This window comes from Micrasema longulum, unplaced genomic scaffold, assembly GCF_059751315.1.
Source record: "Micrasema longulum isolate JH-2025_06_02 unplaced genomic scaffold, ASM5975131v1 h1tg000453l, whole genome shotgun sequence".
Lineage (NCBI taxonomy): Eukaryota > Metazoa > Arthropoda > Insecta > Trichoptera > Brachycentridae > Micrasema > Micrasema longulum.
In genome coordinates, this window is record NW_028277652.1 from 1,933,607 (window position 1) to 1,950,352 (window position 16,746).

Here is a 16,746-nt window from a genome sequence, read left to right on the forward strand (position 1 = left end):
ACGTAAATGCGTAATGGAGGAATACTGAAAATCTAAACCCAATATTTATTATATTTATAAATATATTATAGTTATTAGACGCAATGTGTACTAGCCACACATCACCGGGGAGGGAGGGTTAAGTATCTATAAGAAATTATACGCTTTCCTATTCCTGATATAAACATGTTTCCCCATTTTATCTTTTAAAATTGTTCCGATTTTATTCTAGTTTTTTCTTTGTTTGATATTTTCGCAAATCACAAGTTTGTTCCGATGTGAATTGCAATGAGACATTAATCAATTGGCATGTACATGTACATGTTCAATCAATGATGCGTCTGGTACACGAATCTAACCGGTTCAGTGAGATTCCAAGCCCCGCTGTAGGTTTTGGCCCAGTTTTCGATTTCTATAAGCTCGCCGACAACAATAATAATAAATAATAATGTTAGTCCGCACCTTTGCATTACTCAGTACCTGCACATAAATACGACAGTCACAAATCAGGTGAACTGGAGTGCGCTGATTCGTGCCAAGCGATAGTCTGAAATAAACCAATTTCTCTGGCAATAAATAATCCAGTTTTAGAGAAAGCATAAAATTTATTTCATTTATTTCAACATTGAGGCATATAACTAGAGTAAGCGTGAGCGTTCGAAATGTGGTCCCTCAACCTGCGGCCACTTGGCATATGTTTGATAGAACGGACTTTAGTCAGGTGCGAGCAGTCCCTGGCTACTTCTGAACTTTTATCTCCTCGCAATTACTAAAATGCATGTATGTACGCTAAGATACTGCACAAATCGATCTGGAAAAGCGATGGTATAACCTTTCACCGGTAAGCAATGTTCTTATCTTAAAAAATACTTGTTTAAAATAGCTATTTTGATAAAACGTCTTATTAAATATGTTACCAGTACTTATTACTCGTGAGTTATCTCCAGCCTCTGTCCTGCTCAGTTAGTCGAGCAAATAGTGAAATGACAAACAAAGGTGATGCGCATGCGGAAGGAAGCGACTTACTGAAGAAAACTCACAGTAGACCGATATAAACCGTCCGCGCTTTTTACTGTACTACGTGTTTTGCTTGCCAAAGACGACGTAATATAACGTGACGACACTTGCTACCTCCGCTGGCCATTCCCTTACCTTTGGAGATGACTTTTAGCTCGGATTTGTATGGAGTTTCATTTATATCTCAATGATACACAATAAGTTTTTCTGGGTTATTATGCCGTGTGTATGTATTTACCAACGTTTCGGATCGTATTACAGCGTCCATCATCAAGGTTGGTGTTGACCGATTGATGATCATAACATCACACAACGGTAAAAATCCACGCGGCACAATAACATAACCCAGGGCGAGTTGACAGTATTTTTTTTTTATTACATTTATTTATTTAACGTCAGGCAAACTCAATCTCCACGTGATTTCCTTTTGCAGGATTTTCACCTAAGAGTAGCCCCTGAATAAATTTGGAATAAATACAAAATAACAAAATAAATTTCAATCCTCCCGTGCCGTGTGGATTTGGACGATCCGTGTAAATTGGGCCTACGTATTCAATAAACACACACTATTGTATCCTTCGGAAGCCTGTAGACGCACCAGTACTTGGCCATTTGAATGTATTGAATAGCGTCGACTAGAATTGATTTACCTATACCATTCTACCTATGTTTAAACAACTCTTCCATCCGTTGACTTTTGTGAGGTAAAAGAGTTTAAGCCTTTATTGATGTGGGTGAGATTCATCTGGCTGAAGTATTTCACCTACATACTAAGCAACGCCAAAAATTTATTATGTTCGACCCATGACCTGTCATTGGCTGGTTTAAGTTGTTTAACTTCACTAAAATCAACAGTTGGAAGAATGGATATTTGAATGGAGTTATACAGAAAGTAATTCATGTATTTTTTCGTAAATACTTTGTATACTACGCTGATGGTAAATGTGAAAGTGTATTTTAGTATTTGCGTGTTCGTGTAGTCACTGTCCTGACGAAGAGACAGGTACGTCTTGAAACCGGTAGACATAAAAAGTCGGTAAGTGGTTAAATACAAATATTTGCTAACATAATTAAAACATTTCCTTTATTCTTTCACATAATCACGAACCACGACTCAAAGACACAATATTTCTCTTCCATATCGCAGTATACATTATTTCTGTAAACGTGTTGTTTGTTGTTACTTCGTGTACAGATTACAAGATAGAAGACAAGATATAAATTCAAATGAGAGGAAATCCGTATTCTAAAGAAACTTTTCTGGCAATCCTTGGGGATTTTCTCTGTTGTGTTTCCTGAGAGTTCCCTAAAACATGTTACTTTATCTGTCCTTTGATCAAAACAAGCGATACGCACACACGCAAAGTACAAAATCACTGTAAAGAAACAAGGCGGCCTCCGTGGTGTAGTGGTGAAGACGCTTGACTCACACATGGAAGGTTTCGGGTTCGATTCCCGGTGAGAACAAAAAAATTAAAAATGTGCTTTTTCTCAAGCCTGGGTGTTCTGTGATGCAATTCACCACTGTAATTGGGCCTCCTGGCCTGTTGTGGTGCAAAAATAAATGAAAAACTGAAAAAAGTTAAAATCTTTGCTTACGTGGTATTAGGGAGAAATTATTCAGGTAATTAATTAGTTATGTCGTTTCAAATAAAAAAATTCCCGATGGAAAAATATATTATTTTATTATACCACAAAGTACCACAGTAATATACCACAAAGTGCTTTAAATATAAAATTTATAATATATATTTTATCCGAATTGAAAGTAGATTTGTCTTCCGACTATCGCTATGAAAGAAATACGATGATTCATTTGTATATGGTAACGTAGAATCGTATTCTGTTCACAAATCCAAAATCCTACTACAAATTTTTAAATTACGATTTTTTACTAAAAACATTAAATTCGCTAAAACTTTTAACCTTTTAAATTTATTCAAAATTGTCAATTCAATATGGGATTGCCCTGAACTATTATCTCTCATCAACTTCAGGGTGCCTGGAAGAATGACTAGACAGGTGCCACCGTTTTGTAGCAACAATTCACGGACAGTGTATACTTGTAATGCCGTATTAAATAGACTTCATGAACTCGGCAATAGTTATTCCCACGTATCTGATATATTAAGTTTAGGGTATTGTTCCCGTATAACAAACCTTTTCAACCTTTTTAACGATGGTGAATGGTAATTTTATTTATTTATTCATGCATTTCATAATATATATATATATATACAGTTTTTTGTTCACTTTGCCTAGCTGTGTGAAACAGTACTTCTTCTTCTTGTTTTTTCTTTGTAGAATGTTTTATTATTTAAACATTCTACTGAATACGCTGTATAATTTTTAGGTTATTTTTTTAAATATAAATCTTGTATAATTTTTTTAAATAAATCTTGGGTATAAAGAAATTCATGGTTAAAAAAAAAATATTAAGCCAAATATGTTAATACTATAAATGTTTGTTAAAGGCAGATTTGCCGTTTATGTTAATAAAATAAAACTAAAACGAAAAGCGAACCAAGCTAACCATAGATAAAGCAAGTCTTTAGACTTGAAGAAATTTAAAGAATCAGTTTAAAATTTATTCTTTTTGACATCCCACCTTACCGCCTACTCATTTTCAAATAATGTTACTCATATTCAATAATTATTTTTTTTCGCTGTCAATTTTTTTTATTTGAGATGAAAAATAAGTATCCTATCTTGCTTTTTATCTTTCCTGCTATCCCTATGCAAAAAAATATGCCAATCGGTCACTCCGTTAAGACGTCAAAGAAACACAAACGAACAAACATACACGCTTTCGCATTTATAATATTAGTTTGGATTTATTTAGAATATATTATTTTATATGTACTATGTACAAACTTTTAATATTGATTTGCTAGCAGAAAACATGCAGATTGCTACATGTTTGAAAATACTGTCTTTCGGGCCTCGGTTTATAAGGTTCTCGGACACCTTTGGGCCTCTCAATTTATGTTTTTGTTATTCGGGGCAGTCAAAATGTAATAAAGAAAAATATGCCACTCAAACTACCAAAACCACACAAAAAACAGGTATGATAATACGTTAGTGTATGAACGAAGAATCGTTATTTTATTTTTTATCATTTTTCCACCAAGAGCTCATTTTTCCACAAAAAAATTCCCAAGGAAGTGAGATATTTTTTTCAATCAGTTCTCCGGCTATCCCTATGCAATAAATCACGTCGATCAGTTGCTCGGTTTTGACGTGAAAAAAACACAAAGAAAGAGGCAAACACACTTTCGCATTTACAAAATTAATATGTATTAGAGAGGAAATTTTTTAGATTTTATTCATTATGATGATGATTAAGTACAATGTTTATAATTCATAAAAGTGGATTTTTCTGCAATTTTCTTTTATAAACAATTTCTTTTGTTTCCGCAATCGAAGCAATATTAACCTGCTGACGAATTGTATGTAACAATTTAGCAGGACTTTCATTTTAAGATTATTGAAAAAAAAAAAATCCCAAAAACAGGCCTTGACCAAAGTACAGACTCCTTAAATTTGATATTGTACTTAGTGGGGTAGAAATGATTGAAATCGATGCATGCTTACCTCCCATGTTTGCTCTTGTAATCCTAAACCCTTTCAAATGTCGGAAGTCGCAATCATTTGAGAGATCCTGTTTCTGACGGGACAAGGTTAAAGCGAGGAAAAAGTTGATCAAGCATTGTTAGGAAGCAAAACTTTGCATGCAGCTTTCCAGGTTGACTGAAATACTTAAACATGGAGCCTATAATATGTACCATAAAATACTATAAGCATTGATAAACTTTAAAAAATAAACTGTGTGATCAATTGCCTTAAAACTTTCGAAACAATGGGATATTTTAGTGTTGTTTTTTTGTTGTTTTATTTTGTTATTTGTTTATAGACCATCAAACTAATCGGCACCATGAAGTTATGTGATTTTGAAATTACTCCGGCTGTGACGTCACAAGTTCTCTACGGTGAGTTGTCCTGTTTGGTGGATTAGCTTTCCGGTAACCGGAAATGTGCCACAATATCATTGTTTGATTTCGGAGAACTAGTGACGTCGTTCAAAGTAGTTTATTTTTATCAAAATCATTTTTATGATTATTTTCTTACATTTTCGAGAAAGTTCGCCGTGCAATTGAATGCTATAATTTTTACCGCACGAAATAAAACATTTTTTTTCCAATTTCCCGTTACACTGAGCTTCCTCATTGGATAGTAAAGTAAACAGTGAGAAGTGCCGCATAATAATCACCATCATTCCCCTTCATGGCAGGCAAACACGCCAACTACTTCACTAGGTAGACGTATCTCCACTCGATTGACTTATTCAATATTTTTACCTGATAGCAGCTATCGAGACGAAAACACTTATCCGGATTTCTGGTTCTATTTCACATACCGAACTGTTTCCTTCATCCCCCTGGACACAGTATTGTCATGCAAAAAATACTATTCATTGTGCATTTGTTTCTTCTTTTTTTGTTGGATCTTTCGGCTTCATTCGGCAGAACTAAGGGACGCGGTATTGACGTGGGAGGAAGCGAAAGTATTGGCTGGCGATGGGTCTCCTGGAGGCATCTGGTGATGTCCACATGCTCCACTTAGGAGCGGATGTGGAAAAGAAAAGATATACATTTATTTTAAACTTTATATGGTGCAACTAGCCCGTAGATGATATTACATTCAATTCGAATAAATGGCTATATTTAAAATAAATATTTGCGTTCTTTTAATTTACTCAAATATTCCAATTTTGGAAACATTTTCAACGAGATATTAAATAACGCACCGTTACAAAACGGAAAAGAAGTTGGGGTAAAATGGGATCCGAACCTGGAATTTCTGATGCGTGTGTCTGCAATTCTAGCCACGTGACTACAACTCGATTCGAGCCCAGATCGTACGTATTATAAAGTTCGTAAGTAGAATAAACTAGATTTTTTTTTATCATTTTGTTTAGTTTTGCATATTGTACGTTTAATAGTGAGAATTTTATGTTTAATAGAGTTTTTGTGTAATGTCACCATGGTTGTTTAATCTATCCATAGACAACTGTATGAAAGAGATAGAATGTATGGGTATTGAAGCAAAAATTTATATTTTTTCAGTTAGCTGCTTGTTGTATGCTGATGATGCAGTTCTGTTAGTAAGCAGCAACGAGGATTTAAAAAAATAGGCTCTAGAATTTATGATGTATGCCTGGAGAGCGAATTGGCGATGAACGAAAGTAAGTCAAAAGTGATGGTTTTTGAAAGGTGAAGTGAAGTTACTGACTGCATAATAAATGTGAACAACGAATGTCTCGAACAAGTAGAAGAATTTGTGTATCTGGAAAGCATGTTTTAAAGAGATAGACGAGGAAAAAAAGATGTTGAAAGGAGAGTGAATGCGGGCAACAAAATTAACGGCGCACTAAGCGCAGTAATTGCTAATAAAAATATGTCAATCAAAGCTAAACTGGCAGTGCACAACGGAGTTTTAATCCCGTGAAACATGGAACTGGTAGAGGAAGGATGAAAGCCGAGTGAACGCGGCTGAAATGCGATCTCTTCGACGAATGTGTGCGAAATAAATGTATGACAGGGTTACGAATGATGAAATCAGGCGATACTGTAAATCTGAGTCAAGTATAATTGATAAGATTAGAAAGTGGTCTCTGAGATGGTTTGGTCATGTAGAACGAATGGACGACGAAAGAATGGTAAAACAAGTATGTATGGCAAAAATAAACGGTAACGAGAGACGAGGACGACCAAGGAAGACGTGGCATGATCAGATATATCAAAATCTTAAGTCTGGTCATGTTAAAAGCAGACAAAACCGAAGGGCATGTATGACAAGATGTATGAATGTGGAAGAAGGTAGGAATATATGCCAGGATAGACGTGTGTGGTGGTCCATTCTCTCTGCCTACCCCTACGGGGAAATGGCGTGATGGTAGTAGAAGTAGAGTTTTTGTTTTGCAACGAAAGTCACACGGGAGCTAATTTAATGTTCAGACCTAATTTTGAACGTGAGAACTCAACATCGCTATCGTTCCTTGCTACGAACTACCGTCTGCAAGGATATCCGAGTTATTTATTTATTTCTGCAAAAGAAAAAACAAAATGTCGAGTACAGAAAGTCTCGTGTTCGGGGTAGCTGCAGCTGGGTTACTGTTGACCGCTTCCCAGATGGTGCCACATGCTACATGCTCTAGCGATCTCGCGATCCGCTAATCTTGCGCTGGAGTCGAAAAGGGCTATAAAAACATATCGCGGGTGGTAATATCAATTTGCTTTTGATTATTTTCTTCCTGCGACCAGATTAAATATCATTTAACCAGGGTAGCGCACAAATTGACTATGCCATTAACACTACTAAACTATTAATATTATTAATAATAACAAGAATCTAATAATCAATCATAATACACAATGGGCCTTACTTATGAACCTTACTTATAGATTTTTGTTAGTATCAATAATGTTGATAGTTTAGTGATGATAATGGCATAGTCAATTTGTGCGCTACCCTGGTTAAATGATATTTAATCTGGTCTCAGGATGAAAATAATCAAATATAAATTGATATAACCACCCGCAATATGTTTAAGATTTAAAAAGATATTCCTCTCTCAAGGTAGATAATTTTTGTTTTTATTTTCTCGAGTTATCCAAATTGATTTCTGAACTTTTTACGCTTCCGATAACAGCGAGTGGTTTATTCAATAATGATAACTTGCTTTTAATTCAAATAACAGTTCTTATATGGTTAATTTCTTTTTCTATATTTAAAACACAACGGTATTATTTTATTTCCGTTTAATTGCGATATTACCTGTATTATTTATTCTGATGTTAACGGAATGCCTAACCTAATTTGATTATTTTGCCGTTTTTTTCAGTGTTAAATTAAAAGGTTCACATTTTAATATCTTGTAATCATTATTTTCATTTATAATAGGTACTGGAATGCTATTCTGAACCGGGTTTTTCTCGTGTATTTTGTGTGTAAATACACGAGATAATACGGCCGCGAGAGCGTTTGGAATACCACCTCTGGTATATTTTTTCGTGTCCCAGCGGATTCATTCACAGTTCTATGAGTGAAATGGAACCAGAACCCAGGACGAGTGTTTTCGACTCGATGGCTGCTCTCAGATAAAAATCCTGAAAAGGGAAATCGAGTGGAGATAAATCCCTCTCGTAGTGTAGTGGTTGACGCGTTCACTAACCATGCTTGATATCTTGGGTTTGATTCCTGTCAGGGCGGGACTTGAAATATTGGTTTTAAAAATGTTTCTACACTCCAATATTTCATTGTTCTTGGACTGGCACCTAAAGTGTAAGAATGATAATCTTACTTTTTTTTTTAATGAAGATCAAGATACGTTTTAATTGGAGTACTGAGTAGCGATACAGTGTCCTATAAACCACTTGATGCGGATAGGGAATTGATAATGATTAACCAGGGGCCTTACGCTAGAGTCATTCGTCTTTAGAATCGTAAATGATTTCTGTTATTTGATGAGTGACAGCATTCTTGAACCACCCATACGAATGAAGTCGATTGAAAACCAGTCGACTTTATCTCGAGTGCCCCAAAGCACTCGACATTGACAATCAAATGCGACATCGTAACTTCAGTTGTCAAACTTCCTCCGTGTAAAACGCTCGCCATTCATGTTTGAATGACGAGTATTTTTATTGTACTTTAACTTAAAATTGACAACACCGATAAATGTTATGGCGTTGTTGTATTAACAAATGTGCAAAAAAATAACTTTACCTGTACCTTTTTCAATCACTCATCAAACGAAGTTTCACTAAAACGTTATTTTTAAACTATTTTATCGCTCGTCAATGTCAAAATACACATAAGAGACATGTATACATAATATGTTTTAAAAATCTATTAAATGAATATGAAATATTTCTTTTAATAAGAAGATGTGAGCTATGTCAAAGGCAAATAATAATTATAAATGTTGCAGTGTCTCAGTTAAACATTTTCCATTGTTTTTTTTATAATATATTCCATGCACAAACTATTCAAAGGAAGAAATTTGACTGGAAACAATAAAAGTTTAAATATGGCAGGAGATCCACAGATAAGTACGTATTTGTTAGTGTTACCACTTTACAACTCGTCTTTGTAATTAAATTGACAAAGGGGTTTCAAAAATAGCATTATGACAAAGCAATCGAGATAACCATTCGACTATTGTCGAGTGGGTGACAAAATGTGACATCTTTCCAGCATAAGGCCTCTGGATGTAGGTAACTTATAAATGCTTTTTATTCAAATGAGTAATAAGTTAAGCAAATTAATAACTTTTAAAATAAATATAAATTTACTAAATTAACATAACTTTTTACTTATTTTATTAATTACTTACACTTACATTAATTAATTACTAAAAAGGTTTTATTTGTCTGATAAATTATTCCATTTCGGCCTAAATATTGGCAATTAACTAAGCGTATTGAAAATGATATATTTTGGTAAAACAAGTATATATGGCGAAAATGAACGGTAACGTGAGACGAGGACGACCAAGGAAGACGTGGCATGATCAGATAAACCAAAATCTTAAGCCTGGTCATGTCAAAGGCAGGCAGAACTGAAGGGCACGTATGACAAGATGTATGAATGAAGAAGCTATAAATGTACGCCAGGATTGACGTGCGTGGCAGTCCATTCTCTCTGCCTACCCCTACGGTGAAATAGCATGATGGTATTAGTAGTAGTAGTGTTTTGTTGTATTCACGTAAAATGTACAGGACTTTTAGATTACTATAAAGTTCCTATGTACTCGTACTCTTAAACAACGAATGAAAATACTTCATGTTATTTTGTTGTTGTAATCGCAATATTACCTTATTAGTTTATTTAATGTTTTGTTTAGATTAGAGTTCAATTGCCTCTCGCGGCGGATGTACTTTTGGCGTATAATTTATCAATTTACCAATAATAATGTAATCATCTTGATTCGGTTCGATATATCCCGCCCATGTGGAAACAATATGACAAATGGCATATTTGCTTTTACAGAGCCTTGTGGTATGTCGGATGTGGGTTGAGATTAACTGAAATGACGCCTCCTAGTGATTTTGACATTTCATATCAGAAACCAATGAAAGTAAGGCCAAACGCAAGGTGCCTATTTTAGAACTTAACCATTTCCGATAACGCTATTCAATGCTTACACAATAATTATATTTAGAAAATATGTTTAGTCAATCTTCAAAAAAACTAAACAAAGTGTACAATCCGAAGGCATCCCAGAGAGGGAACATTATTATTTTAACAAATCGTCATTATCACCCAATTATCTGGACCCAATTATGCCTATGGCATATCAATACACTTAATCGTCGCTTCAGTTCGTTTTTGTCTAACAGACCAAAACGCAAATCTGGAGAAATTGAGATTTTTTTTTTAAATTACGAAATAGGCATAAATAATGGACCACAGCTTACCCACCACATACCGCACACCGCATCTGAGGACATAAGTCTCCTTGGCGGTGCCCACATACACGGAAAATTTGCTCGTTGTCAAACGAGAAAAGCTGCCCGAAGGAACTCTCTGAAATCTGGTAGCCTTAGCATCTTTGTGCTGAAAGAAAGTAATCCAGAAGTACATAATATGTACTTCATTGGATTGAGAAGAGAGGGAAGTGAATTCTTCACTGACTGGGATTAAATTGATTGGACATGATCAATTCGCCGAAATGATTACAAAACTTTTTAAAAGCCTTGAAATTCTGGACCACAGCCAAATTCGTTTAAAAAAACCCTAAAACATTTTTTTTATATATATTTTCATTTGAATTTTATAATTAAAGGCTATCTCAGATCTCCCGTACACTTAAATCGTTTTCGTTAGAAATGGTATGCTGGACAAAAACGAACTTAAGCGACGTAATGGCAATACCTATCTACTGCTTGGCATTTTTACAATGGGAAATTAACATTTACCTTCTAATTATAATAATAACAATATGTATTCAGTACACCATATAAAATATTTGGGAATAATTATTGATAAGTATTTTAAATGGACAGAACACATAGAATACATAATACAAAAAATTAGAAAACTTTCCCACATCTTCAAGTCGATACGTAACATCTTATCCCTAATTAAACTGAAACAACTATATTATATTTTATGTAACTCAATTATAACTTATGGCATAATAGGATGGGGAGGCACTAATAAATCAATATTAAAACCTCCCGAATTCGCTCAAAAATCAATAGTTAAAATATTTTTTAAAAAGCCCTTCAGGTACCCTGGCATCAAGTTATTTGAGGAATTTGTGATTTTAGATATAAGGCAATTGTATATTTTTAGAATAATAATGTTTGTGAAAGCAAATTATTCTACCAAATCCCAAAAGAAACACTCCCACACTACCCGAAGTCAAACAAGAGGGGTCTATCACAAACTTTGAATTCGGGCAAAGAAATTTCAGGTTTCTGGGCCCCAAAATATTTTATATGTTACCCGAACATTGTAAAACCGTGACCCGGATTCAATAAAAAAAAAGTTAAAATTTGGTTACTGGGTTTAGGTCGAGAAAAATCGAAAAATTTACTTAAAATACATTCTTAAATAATAAATGGTATAAATTAATATTGTACAACTGCATAGTAAATTATCTAGTAAGTAGTAATGTTATTGTTTATTTTTGCATAAAAATGTCTACCTTAAAACAGATTGTACCTAGTTAGGCAGACTAGACATGATTCAAAGAAATCTATTACCTAAGTGTATATGTAGTAGATAAAGTAATTGTTATTTTGTCAATAAACTACGATTATTATTATATTATTATTCCACTTTCATTTATAATTTTTTACCAGTAACCGGGTTTCGTTGTGACTGACATCGTCAAACTGGTTCAAATGCCGGTGGTTAATGTGCAGTTCCACCAAGAAATGTCACTAGAAAAACTCAATATATTTATCTCTTGTTTTATTTACAAAGTAAAATTAATCAATTGGTGTACTAATGCGGTGCCCTATGCACAAAAATATATTTTTTACTTAACATTATTATTACTTTAAAATAGTGATAAATAAAAAAAGTGACATTTCCATATTGTATCTGTTCTAGAGTGCGCGATGTGGAAACGATATTTGGTTCACACGGTGATGGTAAGTCTGGCAATGGCGTCCCGGTCCCGGCTTTCCTAAGATTACATCCAAATGAGTCGAAACATCCGGTCATTTGACTGGCCGGCTATTGCACGCACTGCGTTTATTTAGAGCTGGTAATTATCGGAGGGAATCAACGAAACCAACTCCTTTATTTACGGAGATAATCACACGAAGTGATTCGTTTATCTTTCGGGAGAAACAAAAACGCATGGGAAAATGAAGAAAAAATACAATGGACGCACCAGGAAACTGAGACAGAAATAAACACGCTACATAAGTACCTACCTTCCTAGTTCTTATTCCATAGGGCAGTGTTTTTCAACCTTTTTCAATACGCGACCCCTTAACGAGTACCTGTTAAGCTAGGGTTTCCTAGGACAGCGGTGCCCGTATTTTAACGGCCGTAGTGAACGGTGATGCAGTGGACAGCCGTCGTAAAGGTGACTAGAGTGTGGTTTTCTAGGAAAACGGTGTTATCAACACCATTTAACACCGTTTTCCTAGGAAACCACTCTCTAATCACCTTTACGATGGCTTTCCACTGCATCACCGTTCACTACGGCCGTTAAAATACGGGCACCGCTGTCCTAGGAAACCCTAGCTTTAGCGTGTATTTAGTACGTAAATACGCGTTAAAAATTGCGTTTTCTTCGCGCGCCTTTGCGTTCAGAATACCAGCCCTGTATGCGAGATGTAAACCATAGTATCTCCCAACACCCAACTTTTCAGGAGAGGCAAATTAGTGATTTTTCATAAATTTGTTTTCTAAAATATTATCACCATCATCATTCTTCCCTTTCCGCACCTAATGGTGCATAGGGCACTGCATTGGTACACCAATCGTAGCGTATGTTGATCATTTTCGTTACATGAAGGTAATATGATCAGTCTTATGCTTCCGGTACCAGTCTAGGGACTATGAAATATTATTTTGTGAAAACACCCTTTGAATTAAATATTTCATATCAGCCATGGCGGGAATTGAACCCGAGACCTCTTGCGTGCTAGGCAAATGCGCTGACCATTACACCACCAACCCGACAGTAAAATATACAATCTCACATTACGAAAACAACCATTTTAAAAATCTTTATTTTATTTTATTTTTATTTATTAAGGAAAAACAACAGTTGTTACATAAGAATACAAAATATAAAAAAATAGTACATACATCCAGTTAAAGTTTTTCACAAATATAATGAGAGAACATGTTACACAGTAAAGAGAAAAATAATATATTATATAAGACATGAGAAAAAAAAAGAGCTCGTAAGAAGGTTAAGGGATGAGGAAATAGAGTGGAGGAGTGGAGAAGAGGGATTTTCATAATATAGTTGACCAATTCAAAATTTCGATATCATAATAAAATATACATTTTTAAAGGAACATAAACTTATTACACACTGACAAATGTTTCATTTTACAGTGTTTCACAAAATTTTGTATCAAAAATATCTAAATGGGGACAAAGTAAATGAAATTTGGAGCAGCTACGATAAATAAACGAGTTTTGAACATATTTTTTTCTGGGCAATGAATTTTATTAATTATTTGGGAGTACTATATGTTTTCTTACTGTCTTTAACCTCTAATTTGGTATGGAGTTACAATAAATAAATAAAAATATCTCTGTTATTAAATAAATTAGGACTTAACGCTATTTACCATGTAATAGAGGATGCATTTTTTTATTTTGACATAGTAATAACTTTGAAGTTACCGAAGTTTACCTATCGAATGCAAAGTTTTATTATAATATCAATATTTAAAGCATTAACTTTGTGGTCAAACATTTGAGAAAATGATATTAAATATTTGTGTATAACCACTTACCGACTTTTCAATGTACACTGGTTTCGAGACGTACCCGTCTATTCGAGTTAAAGAACATATGAGGTATCTTCACAGTAACAATTTCTCCGAATTCGCAAATCACCTAACCAGTTTTAATAATGAATTGAATAAAAAAACAGGAGTTAAATCTTACATATAAATATTAAAGGGTTATAAGTAAATAATATGGAAATATTTCGCTTTAAGAAAGCTTTAAAAAATAATTATCCTTTGATCAATAATCAATCGACCTTTTAATATAGGCTGTTATACAATGTTCCATTGTAATGGCCACCCTAAATCTATTAAACTCAAGCTCTTCCTTCCATCCCCTCTCTTTTTTTTCAGTGCATCAGTGCATGTTTGTCCTAATCAGTGCATCTGCTTATTAAAATGCATGTCGTGTTGGTTTTATATTTTTGTGCAACAACTATGGTGAAGGTGTATAGTGGGTTTTGCATTTTGGTTTAATTGGTGTCCTGACGAAGAGACAGGTACGTCTCGAAACCGGTAGACTTAGAAAAGTCGGTAAGTGGTTGTATACATATATTCAATAACATTTAGTTTTATCATATTACTCGGTTTACAGTGATTTCAACGACGTATTTAATTAAAATAATCGGTGTGCGTGCATGAGAAGATGTATGAATGTAGAGAAAGTGAAGTCTATATGCAAAGACAAAGTGATATTGCGTTCTCTCCTCTCTGCCTACCTCTACGGAGAAACGGCGTGATGGTTTGTTTGTTCAATAGTGGAAACAAAAACTTAATGGATAAATAGATGAGTCCAATTAGAAAATAATCTGATTATTATATATTATTATTATTGAAAGCATTAACTTTGTGGTCAAATATTTTACCAAATGTTATTAAATATTTGTATATAACCACTAACCGACTTTTCTATGTATACCAGTTTCGAGACGTACCCGTCTCTTCGTCAGGACACCAATAAAACCAACATGCAAAACCCACTATGCACCTTCACCATAGTTGTTGCACAAAAATATAAAGTCGGTAAGTGGTTGGTTAAATACAAATATTTAATAACGTTTATCGATTATTATGTATCTCAAAAATTGAATGCCGATTCGGCAATTTGTTAAAAATTATCAGGCACAGCTTTCTCATTGGAATTAAAACCTTGCTTGTGACCGCGACCCCCTAAAGGGTCGCGACCCGCAGATTGAGAAACACTGCATAAAGCATAGATTATTCCAAATTACGTTTTCACAGTAAAGGAGGGAAAAGTAAACTTAAAAAGAAAGTAGCTAGTGACTAAAATATATTTCTCTAATGAGTATTAATTATTATCCTACTCCATCTTCAGGGTTTCGGCTATCTATTTTAATTATTATATTATAAAATATATTTAATATTTATGCAGATAGGTATTACGTTATGGATTTACTGGAAAACACTGGTATATAAATATTATACTTTCTCATTTAATCTACTATGTAGACATAAGCACATTTTTTTTTATTTTTCCATAAATATGCTACTATCTTTTAAACAAACAACAAACCATCACGCCGTTTCCCCGTAGGGGTAGGCAGAGAGGATAGAACGCCATAACACTCTATCTTGGCATACAGACCTCGCTTCCTCTACATTCATACATCTTCTCATGCACGCACGCAGATTATTCCTACTTTTGACATGTCCATCTTCAAGTATTTGATGGACTTGATCGTGCCATGTCTTTCTCGGTCTTCCTCGTTTTCTGCATCCATCAACATTTGCATCGTAGATCCTTTTAGCCGTTCTTCCGCCGTCCATTCGTTCTACCTGTCCAAACCAACGCAGCACCCCTTTCTTGATTCTTTCAATAATGCATGTCTCACCCTTACACACTTCACGGATCTCGACATTTGTGCACCTATCATACTTCGCTCTCATACATTAGAGTTGGCACTAGAACTCCGTTGTGAACTGCTAGTTTAGTTAACTGTTATTTGTTTGCCAAAGTAGATTTTAGTGCACCATTCACCCTGTTCCCGGCACTCACCCTCCTTTCAATAACTTTCTCGGCCTTTCCGTCCTTAGTAAACATACTTCCCAGGTACACAAATTCTTCTACCTGATTCAGAATATCTCCGTTGACGCTGATCTCACATTTAGTTATATTTTCATCCGTTTCAAAAACCATCACTTTCGATTTATCAACATTCATAAGCAAATCGCTTTTCTTGCATACATCGTAGACTTTTGTTAACAAGAATTGAAGGTCTTTTTTGCTGCTAGCAAGAAGCACGGCATCATCCGCATACAGAAGACAGTTAACAGTTATGCCACTCATTTTTGCTCCCATTCTTAAATCTTTCAGTTCTTTCACACAGTTATCGATGTATATGTTGAACAACCATGGTGAAATTACACATCCCTGTTTGACTCCTTTTGGAATATTAAACCACGATGTGAATGACCCATTTACCTTCACACATGCTGTGCTGTCCTTATACAGTGACGCAATGGCCCTTGTCTTATTACCATTCATTCCATACTCCAAGAAAACCTATAATTACATAAATATTATTACTTTGTCTTTTTCTAACTGCATATCGTCATTGGCCCTTGGAAAACCGCAAACAAAAAACATCGAAGATTTCAATGGAAATGTCAGGGAACATCGATTTTTTTTACAAATGACCTACATTTTCTTAACCCATTGTTTTTTTTTTCATATTCACAACCCTCAAAAATAGACAGCACATCTGGTCGAAATTTGATATTACCTTTTTTA

At 34.6% G+C, this 16,746-nt stretch overlaps 1 long non-coding RNA gene across 1 annotated transcript in view; it reads left to right on the plus strand.

Annotated features, from left to right (window-relative positions):
* The window catches only part of LOC148281491 (uncharacterized), a 178,439-nt gene that overhangs the window by 161,089 nt on the left and 604 nt on the right, over nucleotides 1-16,746 (plus strand). The window lies entirely within an intron of this gene.